At 42.3% G+C, this 16793-nt stretch overlaps 1 pseudogene; it reads right to left on the minus strand.

The window, feature by feature from the left end:
- Nucleotides 1-671: 671 nt before the first annotated feature.
- LOC147992805 (putative laccase-9) lies at nt 672-3888 on the minus strand (annotated as a pseudogene).
- Nucleotides 3889-16793: the final 12905 nt, after the last annotated feature.

Raw genomic sequence — 16793 nt, forward strand, 5'->3', positions numbered from 1 at the left:
TTAGGACCCCATTTTGTATTTTGTCCTGAGCCCCCAAATTCCTAGAGACGGCCCTGTGTGATCCCCTGCCCCTTCACCAGCAGTGACTTTCCACTTTTCTTGGAACACGTCCACGGCACACGAGCTACGGCAGCTCATTTGTTTTGTCATGTACGTACCTGTGTATCCGTTGTAGTTATTGGGTTACGGATATGTCATTTCCATGCAGGCACATAACACCGATAATAAGTAGGAAAACATATCACTGATTAAATTTATAATCGTATGACAAACAAACTATAGATATAAGACATTTTTCTCTCAGCCGAATGAAAGCAAAATAAACACCGCAAAAAAAGAAGTATATGCAGGCAAAATAAAGACATTCACCACTAAGTACTATGACTTCAGTTGACCCGCTTATTGCGCACCTTGGTTAAAACAGCAACGACACGGAATAATTAAACAAGTAAATCATTCGGTAAATGTAATACGTATTTTCTCGGTTGTACTGCCCAATGTCATCACCGCTCATGTGGCAGTTAGGCATGTCATTAGGAGGAGGCCTCATTTTAGATTCAGGAGTGTTGCCTTCCTTCACGATGAACACAGTGCTCATCTCCCACACTGTATGGCGGTCAAAGTGGCAATGCATGAACCACACACCCAATCAATCAAAATAAAAGCAGATATTAAGCTAGGGACCGGAGCTGGGATGTGTACTCTGTGGCTGCAGTTATGTTGTCGCTTGCTGGAAGGTTGGGGAAGTATGGTTCCGATCGTGCAATGGGCGGCGCATCCATGTATTCCAGGATGGCCGTGGCAGTGCTGTTGTTGTACACCAAGTTGGTTCTTGATGCAATTGTCCGCGAGGCCATGTAGTAGCTGCCATTCGATGAACGGTCAGTCTGGAGAAGTGCATCCATTGTCTGTCCAGGTGAAATCATGATGTGCTTGACAGTGAATGGCTTTAAGTAGCGGCCGTCGGTGCCGACAATAGTGAGAAGTGCTCGGCGACGCCGAAGAAAAGATCGTTGGTGAGTCCGGCGTTGATGATCCGTAGCAGGTACGTCTTGCCGCTCTTCATGGACACTTTGAAAGTGTTCTCCTCGGAGCACGGAAATAGGTCTCCAGGTTGGTCATTAATAGTTGTCGCATCGGAGATATTAATGCCACTGCCGGTACGTAGGGCCTCCTCCAAAATATGACTCACGTTGGCTTTCCACCACTCACCTGCATGCATAGGTATCAGAATCCCGTGCACCACATATTTTGCGTGTATCATAAACATATATACACGATTGCAACAAACTGTAACATTGAACGTGTACACACCAAGGATGATGGGTATGTCCTTGTGCGGCTTCTTGAAGGGGTAGTCAGTGCCGTGCTTGGGGTGGATGTTAATGGCGCCATGGACACTAGCACCATGAAACTCGGTGTGCGGATGCCAGCAGAGTGCACCCTCCTCTTCCGATAGGACGAGGTGCACGTGAAGTTGGCACCGAGTTTGATGGGACACTGCGTTATGAACTCTGGGCCGTCGTGCCAGGGGTTTCGTGGTTGGTCCACTCCATGCCTGCAAATCATTTGAACAAACCCATTGGTTACATATGCATGGCAATGTGTAGATGAACGCAATGCACTCCCTCCGTTTGGGTTTACTAGCCACACTTGTATTTTATGTCATACTTTGGCCATAAATTTAATTTGTAAAATATAAATTTTATGTAGTAAAAATAATATCATTCGAAACTTCTTTCAAATACGAATCCATTAATACAAATTTTGTGATATTTAATTTAAAATTTTCTAGTTAAATCTATAGTCAAAATTTTGAACAAAATACAAAGGAGACATGTGAACCCGGTCGGAGGAAGTAGATGAATGTAACTAGATGATACCTCATGTGTTTCTGCTTAAATTGGTTGCCGTATATTTCAGTAGGATTTGATTGTATATAACATGAATATTTAGATTAATTGAGTTGCAACTTAAAATAAATGATCTATTATAGTTGATTATATTATGGTTATAAACTATTTACTGAATATAAGTAGCTTAGTTGAACATATAGTTTTTTTCATGCATAGTGGCATGTTGAGACGAACATTTTCACCTGCATGCTTCTATGTTGAGGTGACATGTGCTTCCAGATGTTGATGTGCACATATATAATCGTATACACATGTTAAGAGAAACTAATTTGTGAGGATCAGATTAATTGAGTTGCAACTTAAAATAAATGATTTATTATAGTTGATTATATTACGGTTATAAACTATTTACTGAATATAAGTAGCTTAGTTGAACAGATAGTTTTTTTCATGCATAGTGGCATGTTGAGACGAACATTTTCACCTGCATGCTTCCATGTTGAGGTGACATGTGCTTCCAAATGTTGATGTGACATATATAACGTATATACATGTTAAGAGAAACTAATTTGTTAGGATCACCTATTTAATTATATTTATATGATTAATTACCAGTGGATGGTGATGGGTTTATTGCCCTGGTTGTAGACGTTGACAATGAAGACCTCCCCTTTCCACGCGGTGATCGTCGGGCCGGGGAACTGGCCGTTCACGGTGAGCATGCTTTTCTGCTCGCAGATCCTTGCGTAGTTATTCTCCTTGACCTGCAAAATGTATATGTATGCATGTCCATTGTTATGTAGTTCATTTCGTGCATGCATACATACACGTACGTAATCAAAAGGACTCGTCTAGCTGGCGGCCGGAGGCTGGTTAGCGCTCGCGAGCGAGCGGCCGGCCCTGGTCCCGACTGCCCCTGTCCTAGGAAAGTCTAGTCTACCGCATACTAAAAAAGAAAAAATTACTAGTGCAAAAGTGCTAAAAAGACACTGTTAATTAATCATTCTATGTGGTCTTTTATCATGAATGTCTGCATGCTGCTGTATTAATGTTTCTCATGTTCATCCTTTATGCATTAATTTTCGGTTTTCAAAATTGTAAAAGACATATCATCTAAACCGTGTGTTGAAATTCAGATTCGTTTTCATCGTTGAAACCCTTGCGACGTGCTCTTCAAAAGTAGATCCCGCATGGGGATGTTTTGACGAACTAGTCTTCCTGTCAACTAAATATCAATATGTGTGCAACTAGACTATATTACCGCGCCAACTGAGCATTTTTATGTGCGGATGGTCCTGCCAATTAAACATCAATGCGTGTGCAACTAGAGTATATTACCGCGCCAACTGAGCATATGTGTGCCAAAAATAGTCATGCCAACTAAACATTAATTGTGTGCAACTAGACTACATTACCGTGGTAACTGAGTATATGTGTGTGCCAATAGTCCTGCCAACTAAACATCAATGTGTGTGCAACTAGACTACATTGCCGCGCCAACTGAGCATATATGTGTGTAACTAGTCCTGCCAAATAAATATCAATGTGTGTGCAACTAGACTACATTGTCGCGTCAACTGCATATATGTGTGTGCAACTAGTGTCCTGCCAACTAAAGATCAATGTGTGTGCAACTTGACTAAATTACAAGCCAACTGAGTATATGTGTGTGCAACTAGTCTTCCTGCCAATCAAAACATGAATGTGTGTGCACCTAGACTACATTACAAGCCAACTAAACATCAATATGTGTGCAACTAAACTACATTACAAACCAACTAAACATCAATATGTGTGCAACTAAACTACATTACAAACCAACTAAACATCAGTGTGTATGCAACGATGATGTACTTCTCTTTGTCGAACGTAGAAAGGCACAAAGATGCATCACAAGACTGGTCAGATGGTTAGGTGCTGGACTCTGTTAATCCCTTGGCTAGCTCGTACCTGTTCTTAAATTCTTTCCAGGCATCCATGGCAACTATGGAGAGAGAGGAGACACCGCAGGGAACACCTGCACCTTCTCCATGTCGCCGGAGTGTAGGGGGGAGGTGGTGGTGGTGGTGCACGGCCGTCTCTGTGGTGGTGGTGTGCCAACAGCCTAGTTTGTACCTAGATCTTGTAGGTTCCTTCTCAATCAAATGGGATACGTCCTCGTGTTTGGTTTGGTCATTTGCTCAGCCTTCTTCTCCCGTTCATCTCCCTTTTCTCTCTCATGGCTGCCGTTTTCTTACAGCTTGCATAGCTCTTGACCCCTCTCTCCCTGCACTGCCAGCTCTTGAATTCTTGTTGTAGTGCTCTATATTTGTACTGCTACAGAGAAAGAAAATGGAGTGAGAAAGAGGATGTGGTTGCAGGAAGAAAAGGAGCGAGAAGAGAATATGAATTTGCTTTCCAGTCATTGACCAACCCCAGTTTTCCCTTTGTTCGTCCCGTTCCTCCCCTTACCTGTGTTATTCCCTGAGCTGTTGCTGCTGCTGCCGCCTGATGAGAGGTAGTGGCTGCGGCAACGGAACAACCGCGGCGGGGGAGGCGCGCCTGGAGATGGCCTCGTGGGAGATGGGTCTGACTGTGAGCACCGGGGCCACGTCAATGAAGCTGTAGGCCGAGGCGGAGCGTGGGACAGGCCCCACATCTCCACAGAGATTTGGGGAGAACGAGCAGCGGCAGGACGAAGTGAGGTTGGGCGCGGCAGCAGAGATGCCGATGTAGTCGGGCGAGGTGGGGAAGAGGAGGACGGGGAGGTGAGGGTCCCAACAAGGTGGCACCTGACGCACGCGCGGGGCGATTGGGCGCGATCGTGTGGCCAGGAATCAGCCACCCGTTTCTATTAGTTGGTGGCCGGCCGTTTTTTAGATTTTAGGTAATCAAAATACACATGGTGAGAAAAGATGTACATATATACTTTCTCTGTTCTTAAATATAAATCTTTTTACATATTTTAATAAAAAACTACATACAAAACAAAATGAGTGAATCTATCTTTTAAACTATCACTTTCTATATACATCCGTATGTAGTTTATAGTGAAATTTTTAAACATATTTATATTTAAAAACGGAGAGAATACATCATTTTCAGGAACGAAGGAAGTCCATCATTTAAAATGCATGCATGCATGCATGGCGCATGAACATGTGAAGTAGACTTACGTAGAATTCGTAGATTTTAATATGCTTGAAGTAGCTGATGCTCCAAATGTAAGCTGATGCTCCAAGTGTAAGCACCACAGCAAGTGACCAAAGCACCGCCGGCAACACCTTAGGCATTGCCGGGCGGCCACAGATCCCGTCAAGCCGTGTACGCAGGTGATTAGCCAGGGACCGGAGCTGGCTAGGAAGGTAACTCATGCTTGGTTATCGTTGGAAGTGACTGACTGAGGAAGATGGCTTGTCCGCTTGGGTATTCATTGTTGAGTAACGTGATTGTATTATGAAACATAAATTAGACTAGGAAATATTTTGGTTTGCCTTGTACTCTAAGTAAACCATGTACTTCTATATATATGCCCACAAGGCTTGAACAATACATCCAACTATTCCATCAAACCTCTCTCCCTTCTAACATGATATATGTCGCAAGTCGATCCTAAACCCTAGCTGTCGCCGCTTCTGTACCCGCGCGCCGCCCTCGGGGCGGTCGGCCTCCATGACCGCAGCCGGAGGCAGCGCCGCCCGTATCTAGGGTTCGTCCGCCGGCCGTGTTGGCCGGCTGCCCTAGAGAGTTTTTTTCCGATCCTTTAATCCGGGTTTTGTCTCTTTCGCCGATCGCTTTGATCGGCGTCTCCTTTTTGGTTTTTCAGTCTATATGATCCGGTTTGCATCGCCCACCACCGCCGTCGAACCCGTGCGCCTCAACTCCAACATCAGCGCGATCGGCCGGCGTCTTCACCGACCGCGCGTCAGCCCGCCGGTCGCCCCGACCCGGCGGCCTCGCGTCATGCGGCGGTCCTTCACTGCCGCCGTTCGCGCGACGGACCGTCCGTCGATCTACGCCGGCCGTCACCGCCCTGCTCCGATCGAGACTCCTGCATCACCCCGACTCGGCGACCTCGCGCCATGCTGCGGCCAATCATAGCCGCCCTGCCGCCCGTCGCCGCCGGCTTCATCTCGGACTCTGCTGCCACCACGCCTCCACCGAGCGGCGTCCCCGACCTCGCGCGCGATCGGATTGATCACCCGCCCGCCGTCGCGATCCGCCTCATCTATGTCGTGCGACCAATCTGGCCCGTCGATTGCGCGCGCCTCCGCAGGCCCCGTGAAGACCGTCCCGAGTTCAGCGTGCCCCTCTACCGATCGAGCAATGGGCTGCCGCTGCGTCGCCCCATCGGGCTGCAGCGCCGCTGCCCCGTGGTTCTTCTCCCAGCTGCACCAACCCGCGTCACCGCTGCGTCGCCCCTTCGGACCGTAGTACTGCGGCCCGCGGTCCACCGCCGTCCAGAGGCCGTCCGCTCCAGGTCGTCCCCATGGCAGCATCGACCCTCGCGCCGCCACTGCGTCGCCCCATCGGGCCGTAGCGAGCGTGGCACTTGGTCCACGCCGCCGTCCAGAGGCCATCCCCGCGGTTGCACCGACCCGCGCTCCTCCGCTGCGCCGCCACTTTGGGCTGTCGCGCCGCGGCCCGTGGTCCCTGCCGCCGCCCCGAGGTCTTCCCGCAGTCACCCCGACCTGCCCGCCGCCGCTGCGTCGCCCCTTCGGGCCGTAGCGCGGCGGCCCACGATCCACTTCGTCGTCCACGTGCGTTGACTTCGCTTGGTATGCGCCGCGCCATCTTCCTTGGCGCGGGAATGCCACCGTCCGCGCCGATCTTCGTCACGCTGTCAGGGTTCTTCGCCTACTACGAGCACCGCCGCCGCGCTCCTAACCTAGCCGCCGCCACCGCCGTCAGGCCGCCGCCGCCGCTACCCACGTAGCCGCCGCCGCCCATCCACCTCCTTCGTCTTCGTCCAGCACCGGCCCGTCGCCAGCGTCGCCGTCATCTACTCCGACCACTTCGTCTACTCCGACAACCGCAGGCGACATCGGCCCCGCGCTGATTGACGCCGCAACCGTCGCCGAGTCCTTCTATGCTGGCCTCTCTGACTCCTCCGACATGGCGTACAACTTGTGCAGGTCCTCGTTTATGCATGCCCGGTGCTGGCAACACCGATGTGTGCCTTCGTCCACGACGTTTCCCCGGGCCTGGCAAGCCTGGTGCGGTGCTTCGTCAACTTCGTCTTCGTCCGTCTACGCATGCCCGGTGCTGGCAACACCGGTGTGTGCCTTTGTCTACGATGTGTCCCCAGGCTTGGCAAACCCGCCGCGACGCGTCGTCAACAACATCTTCTTCCCGGCGCACCACTACTTCGACACCACTGCGCCCATGCTAACTCGGCGCCCCCTTGCGCCCGCGGCTCCATGGCGACTTCCTTGATACCGGCCACCCCGACTCGACATCGACCACGGCATTCTTCGCACGGCTACCTCAACCACGGCTCCACCACCCACGCTCTCGGCTACATCGACAAACGGCACAAAGGGCTACCGCCTGCTTGAGCAACCACGTTGGTTTCCAGTCCAGCCACGACTCCGCGATGCGTCGACCGTTACGACTATGGGGGGGGGGGGTGTCCGTCGGCTTGCATTTGGATTCTTCTCCAGTCTCACCGTCTGTGTCGCTACCGTTGTGACTGCGGGGGGATGTTGAGTAACGTGATTGTATTAGGAAACATAGGTTAAACTAGGAAATATTCTGGCTTGCCTTGTACTCCAAGTAGATCATGTACTCCTATATATATGCCCACGAGGCTCAAGCAATACATCCAACTATTCCACCAAACCTCTCTCTCCCTTCTAACATTTATAGCAACCCAAGTAGGAAGAGATCGATTGTTCGCCCATCGAGAGGCCAGCCTACCAACCGACAACGTCATGAACTAGTTGATGTGTATGTGTTATGCAGGCCTGGTTTTATGGTACTATGCGAAGTTTGGTGCCACATTATTTTGTGTGGCCAGGACTGAAGAAACAAGGTAGATGTGCATTGTAGTACAAGAAGAAAACAAAGCAGGCAGATCCTATTGATGGAAGGTAACAGCAAAGTGGATCAAATCATTACTATTTACTTATTTTTGCGAATGGTGGATCAAATTAATTAGGAGGTTAAGAGGAGATCAGTACAAAGTCTAGTTGGTAGTGGCTATCTGACATATAAGGTCAATATAGCACATGGTACTCTTCACGTGAGGGAGCTCAATGTTTGTTCAATGAGAGACAACATTCCTATCGCCTATGAGGCATCTATGATGACTTGATCAATCTCAAGATTTGATAGCTCAGATGTGAGCGTCTAGGTTTGCACGGTATGTCTACAAGAAAACTCAGAAATGTTAGATGTGGAACTGAACTTCCACACGTGTCCGTGTGATTTCTTTTCTAGTTAGGTCAATATTAATTTGAGGTTGATTTAAGTATTTTCTGTTGATTTCATGCATGTTATTATTAGGAGTCAAGTGTGTTTTAGGACGGGAAGAGCAAATTAGTTGTGATTTGATCTTGGGGCTGCATTAACAATGTCACCTAGAATGATGTTGAACTATGTTTTTTGTTAAGGCTCGATTTCATTCACTCAAAATGAAATACTCCATCCATTCCCTTATACAAGTCCACTTTATATTTTTATGTCTAACTTTGACCATTGATTTTACCAACAAAAATTGAGTTGTATGCCACAAAAAGTATTTCATTGGATGCACATTTCAAAGAACTTTTCGATGATATATTTTTTATGACATATGATTCATATTTTGTTGACCAAAATTATAAGTCAAAGTTTGACACAAAAACGAAGTGGCCTTGTATAAGGGAATGGAGGGAGTAATATTGTATTAAGGAGATACAAACAAAATTAGCACACGTCTGGTATTCGGAGGACTAGGATGTACATGGCCAACACTAATACACAAAGAATCACATCGAAAATGGCAAAAGTCATACAAAACTGGAGCTCTGCCTAGGTGGAGGAAAAAGAAGAAGAAAGGAAAAACTCTGACGCGATCAAAACAACGATTAACGAACCTCAACTACGACCATTCCCACCAACCATCTCTTAGACATCACAGAAACAAGGAGAAAGGTTATCTAAGAGCAACTCTTCCAGGAAAGGAATGATGGTCAAGCGCATCGTCACCGTATCCGACCACCAGATATCAAATCCTATGTTTTCAACTTGAAGATAAAGTCTGAGAAAATTCGAGAAATGCCTTGAACAAGGTAATGGCGCAAAAACATTGCCATTGCCAAGTACGACTAACTAGGGCCAGACCTAGATTTTTTAGCTCGAAACTCAAGACAGAATACTCGAGAAGCACCATCAAATCAAAGTCAGCATGTGTTGTCGCCACCACTTTCCTGATGTTGGCATAATATGCCAACCCCATGTTAATAGGTTTCGACAAACTTGGTTTTTTCACCAAAAAACCGAGGAAAAACAAAAACAAAGAAAACAAGCAATCGAAAAACTAGAAAAAACCAAAACCCAGAATAAAAAAATCGAAACCGGAAGGAAAAACCAAAGCCCAGAGGCACAATTGCGTTTTCACTTTTTTGAAAGCAGAGGATGTGCTTTTATTTTATTTTTCTCGGGAAAGCACAGGTTGTGCTTCTCCCATCGGCAAAGTTGTGCTCCTCGCGGAAGTAGAACACATGTTGGGTTTCCCCTTTTTTCAGTGAAAGCACATTTGCTTTTCCCTTTCGGAAAGCATGGACTCTGCTTCTCGCTTCTTGCAGAAGCACATGTTATAATTTCCCTTTTTTCGGTGAAACACAAATGTGCTTTTTCTTTTCAGAAAGTATAGTTGTGTTTCTTGTGGAAGCACATATTGTGTTTTTTTTGGAAACACAATTATGCTTCTCGCAGAAAAATGATGCTTTCCAGAAAAAAAAAACAAGTAGAAAATTCTACCCAAAACCAAGAAATCCAAAAAATAAAACCAGAAAATGCATGCAAAATTTTTAAAAATAAAATCTCGAAGATATGTCCAAAGCGTGACACGTGGCAGCGATTGAGCACACGACCTAGCATGCTCTCACGCTAAAAAGGTGAACTTTGCAGGAGCCCTCCAAGGGATACCCTTTGATTTGGCTCCCCTTGTTTTTCTCGTTTTTAGTTTTTTCTTCTTTAGTTATTTTGTTTTTGTTTCTTTTTTATATTTTAAATTTTAAAAAAAGTTCAGGAACCCCAAATCCAACAATAAATGTTCTGAATTTATGAAGAAACACGATTTTATAAAATTTATCACATATTATAAATGGCTCATGATTTTTTTTAAAGTTCTTTAACTTCAAAATATGTTCTGAAATTTATAAAATATTCTCCGTTTCGGAAAATGTTCGAAAATTCCTAATTTGTTCAAAAATTTCAGGAAAAAATTATCAATTAGACAAATGTTCACAAATACAATTTTTTACAAATATAAAAGATGGTCATGAATTTAAAGATTTTCTTAGATTAAAAAAGAGGAATTCAAAAATTATTGCCGTATTTCCAAAAGAAGTTCATGAATTTTATAAATGTATGCTTATTTCTGAAAAATGCACGAGTTTGATAACATCTTTCATTAAAAAAGAAAAGTAAAAGTAAAAATATAAAAGGAAAAAAGGTAATGCAATAAAATATAATAAAAAGGAGAAACCGGATTCAGGGAAGGTTTTAGAACCTTCTGAAACAGGTGGGGGAAAAGTCGGAGTGGGCTGGCCGACAGAGCGGACGAGTGCACAACAAGGTATATGGTCCACAAAATCAATGGGAAAGGGCCCGATCAAACGAGTGTCCACAAAAACCATCCATATTAGCTGGCAGGCCATCTGTGTTTGTATTTGTACCGTGGCTAACACCCCTTCATTGTTCACCAACAGTGCACTTAAAATTAAAAAAGGGCTTATCCACACATACAAAAGGAGGAAAAAGCATTTTAAAATCTTCAAATAAATAAAAATAAAAATTACATATACATATAGACTGGATAATTGCTCGTGTGTTGCAAGGAGGGAATTACAAATAAATATTAGGTTTGCTCATGATTTACTTGCCCATATTATGTGATTGTATAAAAAAACATTAGTAAACAAATTAACACAAATACATATACATATTAGGAGGACTAGGATGTACATGGCCAACACTAATACACAAAGAATCACGTCGACAAAGGCAAAAGTCATACAAAACTGAAGCTCTGCCTAGGTGGAGGAAGAAGAAGAAGAAGAAGAAGAAGAAGAAGAAGAAGAAGAAGAAGAAGAAAGGAAAAACTCCGATGTGATCAAAACAACGATTAATGAACCTAAACTATGACTATTCCCACCAACCATCTCTCGACATCACAGAAACAAGGAGAAAGGTTATCTAAGAGCAACGCTTCCAGGAAAGTAATGATGGTCAAGTGCACCGTCACCGTATCCAACCACTAGATATCAAATCCTATGTTTTCAACTTGACGATAAAGTCTGAGAATATTCGAGAAATGCCTTGAACAAGGTATTGGCGCAAAAACACTGCCATTGCCAAGTACGACTAACTAGGGCCAGACCTAGATTTTTCAGCTCGAAACTCAATACCGAATACTCGAGAAGCACCATCAAATCAAAGTCAGCATGCGTTGTCGCCACCACTTTCCTGATGTTGGCGTAATATGCCAACCCCATGTTAATAGATTTCGACAAACTTTGTTTTTTTCACGAAAAAACCAAGGAAAAACAAAAACAAAGAAAAAAAGAGCAACCGAAAAACAAGAAAAAACCCAAAACCAGAGTAAAAAAATCAAAACCGGAAGGAAAAACCAAAGCCCAGAAGCACAATTGCGTTTTCACTTTTTTGAAAGCAGAGGATGTGCTTTTATTTTATTTTTCTCGGGAAAGTACAGGTTGTGCTTCTCGCATAAGCAAAGTTGTGCTCCTCGCGGAAGCAGAACACATGTTGGGTTTCCCCTTTTTTTCAGTGAAACACATTTGCTTTTCCCTTTCGGAAAGCATAGACACATGTTATGATTTCCCTTTTTTGGGTGAAACACAACTGTGCTTTTTCTTTTCAGGAAGTATAGTTGTGTTACTCATGGGAGCACATGTTGCGTTTTTTCTTTTATAAACACAATTATGCTTCTCGCAAAAAAAGATGCTTTCTAGAAAAAACCAAGAAAAAAAGAACTCCAAAAAAATAAAACCAGAAAATGCGTGCAAAAATTTTAAAAACAAAATCTCGAAGATATGTCCAGAGCGTGTCACGTGGCAGTGATTGAGCACACCACCTGGCGTGCTCTCATGCTAAAAAAAGTGAACTTTGCAGGAGCCCTCCCAGGGATACCCTTTGATTTGGACCCCTTGTTTTGTTTTCGTTTTTAGTTTTTCTTCTTTAGTTATTTTGTTTTTGGTTCTTTTTAATATTTTAAATTTTAAAAATGTTCAGGAGCCCCAAATCCAAAAATAAATGTTCTGAATTTATGAAGAAACATGATTTTATAAAAATTTTCACAAATTATAAATGGCTCGTTATTTTTAATTTTTTTGAAATGCTCTTTAACTTCAAAATATGTTCTGAAATTTATAAAATATTCCCCCTTTCGGAAAATGTTCGAAAATTCCTATTTTCTCACAAATTTCAGAAAGAATTAATCGATTAGACAAATGTTCACAAATACAATTTTTTACAAATACAAAAGATGGTCATGAATTTAAAAGATTTTCTTAGATCTAAAAGAACTTGCAATTTGAAAATTATTGCCGTATTTCCAAAAGAAGTTCATGAATTTTATAAATGTTGGCTTTTTTCTAAAAAATATTGTGTGATTTTAAAGAATGTTGACAAATTTGGAAAAGTGCACGAGTTTGATAACGGCTTTGATTAAAAAAATAAAATTTAAAGTAAAAACATAAAAGGAAATGCAATAAAAATATAATAAAAAGGAGAATCCGAATTCAGGGAAGGTTTTAGAACCTTCTGAAATAGGTGAGGGAAAAGTCAGAGTGGGCTGGCCGACAGAGAGGACGAGCGCACAACAAGGTATATGGTCCATAAAATCAATAGGAAAGGGCCCGATCGAACGAGTGTCCACAAAAACCATCCAAATTAGCTGCCAGGCCATCTGTGTTTATATTTGTAGCGTGGTCTACACCCCTTCATTGTTCATCAACAGTGCACTTAAAACAAAAAAGGGCTTATCCACACACACAAAAGGAGGAAAAGCCATTTTAAAATACCCAATAAATAAAAATAAAAATTACATATACATATAGACTAGATAATTGCTCGGGTGTTGCAAGGAGGGAATTACATATAAATATTAAGTTTTCTCATGATTTACCTGCCCATATTATGTGATTGTGTAAATAAAAACATTAGTAAAAAATTCATACAAATACATATACATATTAGGAGGACTAGGATGTACATGGCCAATACTAATACACAAAGAATGACGTCGACAAAGGCAAAAGTTATACAAAACTGAAGCTCTGCCTAGGTGGAGGAAAAAGAAGAAGAAAGGAAAAACTCTGACGTGATCAAAACAACGATTAACGAACCTCAACTATGACCATTCCCGCCAACCATCTCTTGACATCACAGAAACAAGGAGAAAGGTTATCTAAGAGCAACGCTTCTAGGAAAGTAATGATGGTCAAGCGCATCGTCAGCGTATCCAACCACTAGATATCAAATCCTATATTTTCAACTAGAAGATAAAGTTTGAGAAAATTCGTGAAATGCCTTGAACAAGGTAATGGCGCAAAAACACTGCCATTGCCAAGTACGACTAACTAGGGCCAGACCTAGAGTTTTCAGCTCGAAACTCAAGACCGTATACTCGAGAAGCACCATCAAATCAAAGTCAGCATGTGTTGTCGCCACCATTTTCGTGATGTTGGCGTAATATGCCGACCCCATGTTAATAGATTTCGACAAACTTTGTTTTTTCACGAAAAAAACAAGGGAAAACAGAAACAAAGAAAACGAGCAACCGAAAAACTAGAAAAAACCAAAAACTAGAAAAAAAACAAAAACTAGAATAAAAAAATAAAAACCGAAAGGAAAAACCAAAGCCCAGAAGCACAATTGCGTTTTCACTTTTTTGGAAGCAGAGGATGTGCTTTTATTTTATTTTTCTTGGGAAAGCACAAGCTGTGCTTCTCGCATATGCAAAGTTGTGCTCCTTGTGGAAGCAGAGACTCTACTTCTCGCAGAAGCACATGTTATGATTTCCCTTTTTTTGGTGAAACACAACTGTGATTTTTCTTTTCAGGAAGTATAATTGTGTTTCTCGTGGAAGCACATATTGCGTTTTTTTAGAAACACAATTATGCTTCTCACGGAAAAACAATGCTTTCCAAAAAAAGTAAAAAATTCTACCCAAAACCTGGAAAAAAAGCAAAAAAAAAAGAAGAAATCCAGTAAACTAAAACCAGAAAATGCGTGCAATTTTTTTTTAAACAAAACCTCGAAGATATGTCCAGAGCGTGACACACGACAGCGATTGAGCACACCACCTGGCACGCTCTCCCGCTAAAAGAGTGAACATTGTAGGAGCCCTCCTAGGGATACCCTTTGATTTGGTGCCCCTTGTTTTTTTTCGTTTATAGTTTTTTCTTCTTTAGTTATGTTGTTTTTGTTCCTCTTTTAATATTTTAATTTTTTTAAAATGTTCAGGAACCCCAAATCCAACAATAAATGTTCTGAATTTATGAAGAAACTCGATTTATAAATTTTTTTCACATACTACAAATGGATCATAATTATTTTAATTCTTTTTAAAAATGTTCTTTAACTTCAAAATATGTTCTGAAATTATAAAATATTCTCCCTTTCGGAAAATGTTCGAAAATTCCTAATTTTTTCACAAATTTCAGAAAATATTAATCAATTAGACAAATGTTCACAAATACAAAAGATAGTCATGAATTTAAATATTTTCTTCAATTTAAAAAAACCAGTAATTTGAAAATTATTGCCGTATTTCCAAAAGATGTTCATGAATTTTATTAATGTATGCTTATTTCTGAAAAATATTGTGTGATTATAAGGAATGTTGACAAATTTGGAAAAGTGCACGAGTTTGATAACAGCTTTGATTAAAAAAAGAAAATTAAAAGGAAAAATATAAAAGGAAAAAAGAAATGCAATAAAAATATAATAAAAAGGAGAAAACGGATTCAGGAAGGTTTTAGAAACCGTCTGAAACAGGTGGGGAATAGTTGGAGTGGGCTGGCCGACAGAGAGGACGAGCGCACAACAAGGTATATGGTCCACAAAATCAATAGGAAAGGGCCCGATCGAACGAGTGTCCATAAAAACCATCCAAATTAGTTGGCAGGCCTTCTGTGTTTGTATTTGTACCGTGGTCTACACCCCTTCATTGTTCACCAGCAGTGCACTTGGAATAAAAAAAGGGCTTATCCACACACACAAAAAAGGAGAAAAAGGCATTTTAAAATCTTCAAATAAATAAAAATAAAAATTACATAAACATATAAACTAGATAATTGCTCGTGTGTTGCAAGGAGGGAATTACATATAAATATTAGGTTTGCTCATGATTTACCTGCCCATATTATGTGATTGTGTAAAGAAAAACATTAGTAAAAAATTCATGTCCACAAAAATGGAAAAAAATGTCGGTGAAAATGGATATATGTACACTATTTATTAGCAATTCACACCTTTGTCCTTTTTGTATAGCTTACGAGTTAGCGGGAGTAAATAAAAAATAGGTATATGTAAACACATCTATGCAAGTGGGATATTTTTTTTAGAGTTTCCGGAACATCTAGATTCAAATTCCTTTTTTAAAAGCATTGGGCTCCATGAAAGCCACCGGGTCCCAAAACGCCACTCTCCTAGGAATAGATCACTATCCCAACAATGTTTCTTTCCTTCTTAGATTTTTGTGCTAATTACACATTTTTGTGTGGTGCTCACCTCCTTTTTTAGAAACGAACTTTATATATGTGTTGGGAAATTATACTGTTTTCCCTTCTTTTAGGGCGTGACGTTGGGTTTGCAGTTCATGTATTAATGTTGTACACTCAACTCACACACAAAAAAATTGTTGTCGAATCAAACAGGAATTACATCACTTTATTTATTTCTCTTTAAAGGCAAGAAAATATATGCTGGCAAAAAAACATTCTTCGTTAGAAAGAATCTCATGGTCAATTTTGAAGTGGTTTTATAAACATTCTTCGTTTTCTTTCTTCCTGTGGAAGAAAGAGGACCCTTTTGCTAGGATTTCTCGTGTCTCAGTTATCTTTGGACCATGGAAGCGCGGTGGATCCCGGCCCTTGCCGGTGGTGTTTCTAGCATCGTCCGCGGGGCCGGGGGGGGGGGGGGGGGGGGGGAGGAGGTTTAGCTCCGGCGGATCTCGCGGGATTCGGTCAGCGTTTGTCTTTGGTGGATCCACGTGGATCATGTCTTCGTTTGTGTGTTTACATGTTGGATTCTTCTGATGTACGCTTCTTTTTATTGGCGGCAGTTGTTGTTCTGTTGCGCTGGACCTATGTGGCCTTAGCACGACGACTTCCTGCATGTTTACTATAACAAGGTTTGTCTGGCTCCGATAAGGGAGGGGCTAAGACGGCGGTGCGCCTTCGGCTCTCTCCAGTGCTTATAGTCGTCGCTAGATGGTCTACGGATCTTGATATTTTTTTTTATTTCTGATGTTCTTTGCAATATCTCGACAGTTCTAGCAAAAAAGAAAAGTTAGTGTCCGCCAAATTATAGACAAGCTAGCATGTGCATAGTCAGTCAATTAGCACTCAAACAGTATAGGAAATACAACAATTCATTAATTTCTAGGGAGGATGCTCACGCCCAGCTTTGTTGGAAAGCTTTGGCAGAAGACAATCATCATCAGCTAAAAAGAAATGAAGCCAGGTAATTAGCTTTGCAACAGTACAGATAAAAATGTAAAAA

Source organism: Triticum urartu, chromosome 1A (genome assembly GCF_056163025.1).
Source record: "Triticum urartu cultivar PI428250 chromosome 1A, HENAU_Tu73, whole genome shotgun sequence".
In the NCBI taxonomy this organism is placed as follows: Eukaryota; Viridiplantae; Streptophyta; class Magnoliopsida; order Poales; family Poaceae; genus Triticum; species Triticum urartu.